Raw genomic sequence first — 4,475 nt, 5'->3', positions numbered from 1 at the left:
TTAGCACCTTACTGACCCACAAGAGGTAAGCCTTTGTACATCCCAGTATGTACATGTATACTACATGAATAGCAGGTACTTAGTACAGGTATTTATTTATTCATAGGGATGGGGAGAGGGACACAGTACCATCTCTTCACACAATCGTCTATCCGACACAATTATTTGAAAATGACCAAGAAAATGACCAAGAAGTTGAGTTATGTTCTGGACCCAAAGACCTACATATTAGACTATGAACAAACAATTGAAGTTGGCTTTATAGATCTGATTGAAAATTATTGCCTATAGGAAAAGTATAGACAAGATAGTCACGCTGACCATCAGAATGGAGGTAAGAATATCTTTCTACCATTGAGTCATAGTATACACCACCTTGTATTTCTGAAAATGGAAGTGGAACAAAAGGAGAGATAACCCTTATCTCGTATCTATTCTACAGGTTGGAGCTCAGTTGGAATAGAATATATTAGAATCAAAGATATCCCACTGAATCGTCTAATCCTGAGAATCTTGAGCTACACAAGGTGAATGGGTTAGTGATGGGTCATGATAGTATGTTAGTGATGATAGTGGCTTGTATGAATACATGTATTTCACATACTAATGGAGTGTATTCTTTATCTTGGAGCTGTAGATTGCCATGAAGCTTCTAAAAGAACAGTGAATTTTTTGCTCCTGAGGAAGGGATAGAAGTCCCGAAAACGCATAGAGGACAGATCTATGTTTTGAAATGTTTAATCATTTGAAACAGCTTTTGTATTGAATTCTGTGTTTTGGATAAAGATTAGGAATTGAAATATGAATACTTTGTATATCCTTCAGGTTATAATTATTTCTATTAAAAAGTTTGAAATATTGCATTGTTTGTTATAAAATATTAGGTTTAGACGGGACACAAGTGTTCCACAGCCAGAGGACACCTATCCAGGGAAACAAGTCAGTCATTCAAGTCCAGGGGCTGTATGATCTCGGCAAGGGCGATCTACTTGAAATTATCCTTGGGCAAGTACAAGTTCAGCAGCTGAAGACCCAGGACGGGTCTGCAGGCGTTCCTCCGATCTTCGGATACCAATCCCTGCCTTGTTCCGGGTAGTTTGCCAATTCTATGATCCCTTCTGCCAGAAGCTCACGGATCTCCTCCAGTAGGAGAGGGTCCAGAACCAAGGGTTGGTGACAGGGGGATGGCCTGAAGGGGAGGCAGTAACTCTGATGGGGACCTGTAATTTCCAGGCATCAAAAGTTGTAAGCATCCATTCTTTGCTGAACTAGGATAGCTTCCCTCCCACAAGGTACAGGTGGCAGAAATCCCCTTCACAGTGGCTTTGCGACAGGGGTTGCAAAGGTTACAGATAAGGCAGAAGCACCTCCTTTGGGTATGTCCCTGCTCCTTCCCCTGTAGGGGTGATGCCGACCTTGCCTGCCCAAGGGGACCTGACCTCTACCATTTGGAAGTGGTGAAGGACCTAAAGCCTCTGCCTGCAGGGTTTGCTGGATGCTGTTGGACTGCTAGCCCCAATGACTTTGCTGTAGTCTTGGAGGCCTGAAACCTCTGCCGGGACCTATCGTCCTTGGTGCCAAGTAAGTTAATGTGATCAAAGGGCACGTCTAGAAGTTTCTCTGGAAGTCTGGGGTGAACCCTGACGTCCTGAGTCATGAGAACCTGTACAAGAAGCCATAGCCTTTGCTACACAGTATGCAGTATCAAGAACTGTCTGCATTACCTGTCAGGAGGCTTTGGTGCTGTCCCTGATCTGGGCCTTAAAGCCTCAAGGATATGCTCAGATGACTCTGCAATGATAGACTATAGCTCTAAGGAGAACTTGGCCTGTGCATCGGAGCACCAGGATGGAAGAGCCAAAAATCTTTCTTCTCGCAGAATCCAGTCTCTTGCTTTCCCTATCTGGGGCAAAGAGAGAAAAGAAGTAGTCTTAAGGTTTGCTGTAAACCAACATGGGGGCCGACGGAGCAGGACTATGCTTCTTAGCCAGGTCATATTTGACTGTGGACTGAGGGCGGCTTTGCTTAGCGCTCAACCACCAGTTCTTCAACTGCCAGATTGAAGGGCAATAGCAACTCCTTCATAGAGCCCTCGTCCAGTAGGTCTGTGGTCATCCTATATTTCTAGATGTGAAGGGGATGATTACCGCAAGGTTTTGACCAGCTTCGCCATCGGGCACTGCAAAGCAGCCTGGGGCTTGCCCAAGGGAGCAACCAGGAGCATGCCTGCCTCCAGAGAGGGGTCCAGCCCACTCTGCTCTTGTAAGTTGGCTGCAAGGTCCACTAGAACACCCTGTTCCCTGTCAAACTCCTCCAGGAAGGCCTACCTCTTCCTTGGAGGTAGGGGTTCCAGACCAAATGGCCCTGGATCCCCTTCAACATCATAAATGTCATGTAATTGGGACATGCTCTCATGGAGCGTGGTACAAATTTCCTTGAGATTCCTGCATAGTCGGCACTAGCTGGCACGATGTTTGGAAGGACCAATGTTGTGAGGCTGATGTACAAAGACAGAACAGTGTGACCTTTTGATGTGACCTTTTCGTGTCTGTCTATGGAGTCACACCAGCTTGTTTGAGCGCTGTGGGATCCGCCGGCTATGCCAAAGCAGTTGGTGCAGATGCCATGACCAATGGCACTGATGCCCTGGCTGCCGGCGACTTGGTAAAGATGTTAAGCATCTTCATTGTGAATGCCTCCCATTCCTCAGTAGTAGACGGGAAAGGTCCCTGTGGAGTGCCTTCTCATGAGGTGTCGCTGGAGTGGTGGCTACTCTTCTTCGAAGACAGAGTGGTACCTCCAAGAACCATCACGAGATATGGGTCTCTTGTAGGGTTTATTCTTTTTCTTGTCCTTTCAGACAGGAGACAATTCCTCTCTGCTACGGCCCATTACTGGCAACCTCAATTGAGTCCGTTTATCACCCCTCTCCTTATGGAGGAAGGTAAAATGCTTTGCCTGTCGTTGACATGGTGCATTCGGATGCATCGCTTGACATGGCAAGCTATCCTGCTTGTCATGACCCTCACTGAGATAGTAAAGGCTAATGTAGTGCGGGTCCGAAACAAACATTTGAAGTCCGCAATCTATGCAGGGTTTGAAACCCCAGGACTCCCTGGGATTCGGCATCACATCAAATGACATGGAACAAGAAGCGATTCATTTGAGAAAACAAGGACGTTTTTAAAAGAGCAGTGTTCCTAAAGTGAGCAGAGTGCATGGAAAAAAGGAACTGAGACCACAGCACCTCAATTTATACTGGCCCCTATGGCGTGTCCAAAGCAGGGTGCGTTGAGGCATCGGATGGAGCAGAAGCAGAACCGTGCTCAACCCCAAGGCAGAAATGTTTCTAAGGAGCAGCAGCGCTGAGAGACAGATATAGATGAGGAATCCGGGGAAGGAAGGAGTCCATTAGAATATCAATTTTATTAATTCACTGTGTTTTGGTCATTCTTCAATCCACCTGTTCGTACAGTTCTATATGTTACCATTATATATTATGGACTATTTAGCATTTTTCCTCTAAGCTTTTTATGACCTTTATCTGTTTGATGTTGTCATTAACAAACCCTTACTTGGGTCCAACTTCCCTCATCAGAGTAGAGCCCCTACTTGAAACTCCTGCCCGGTTTGCATATTTGCTCCCCCACCACCATAATGAGTGTAGGGAGCTTTCCTATGTGTGTGGTACAGGAGATATTTTTACTTCTTCCCATTGGTCTTCAAGGTTATATGCTTCAAATCTTTTCTGAGGGGCTGGATATTATGGCAATTTCTTATTGTTCATGATCAGTGTTTCCTCATCTACCTATGAGTTCTGGGATATCCCCATAATCCTGGATATAGATATGTGCCTTCAGAATACCTATTTTGAGTTGCATTTTCTAGCTGACACTGATCGCAAGATTTCGGCATGCGTGTTAATTATGGCCATGTCTTGAGCATGGTCTGAATTGGTGCAAATTATTTTAATGTTCAGAAAAAGTTTCTGACACTAGCTAAAGGAGGAAGAAGAAATGGGCGGAAATATTCACAAGCATCTGTTTTTCCTCCCTCACCATGGAGGCCATGTTTAATTTTTGCAATGCATCATCTAGAGGGTCTTTTGGAGCCCAAATATCTATTCCTAGATTTTCCATAATGTCCTTCAATGATTCAAGATCCTGTGTCACTCATTGCCGATATAACACATTTATAGGCATTGCATGATCAAGAGCCACTTCTAAAATGGTCTCCTGATGTCCTGTGATGACCTGGCTAGATAACATATTTGATCAGAAATATGGATATATATATATTTATCACTAATCAATCAAATAAACCAAATTATTTTTCTCCTTTAGAATTCACTATTTCTCACTATACAGCTCCACAAATGCCAGATCAATTATATAATTCAATTAACTCGGTAATGTTCCAAACAACCTGTCTAATGGGACTATATCTAATTGAACACACAAATGCATCTCATCTTG

Source organism: Ambystoma mexicanum, chromosome 7q (genome assembly GCF_040938575.1).
Source record: "Ambystoma mexicanum isolate Mex_15411 chromosome 7q, UKY_AmexF1_1, whole genome shotgun sequence".
NCBI classification, from domain to species: domain Eukaryota; kingdom Metazoa; phylum Chordata; class Amphibia; order Caudata; family Ambystomatidae; genus Ambystoma; species Ambystoma mexicanum.
This window is presented reverse-complemented; position numbering follows the sequence as displayed.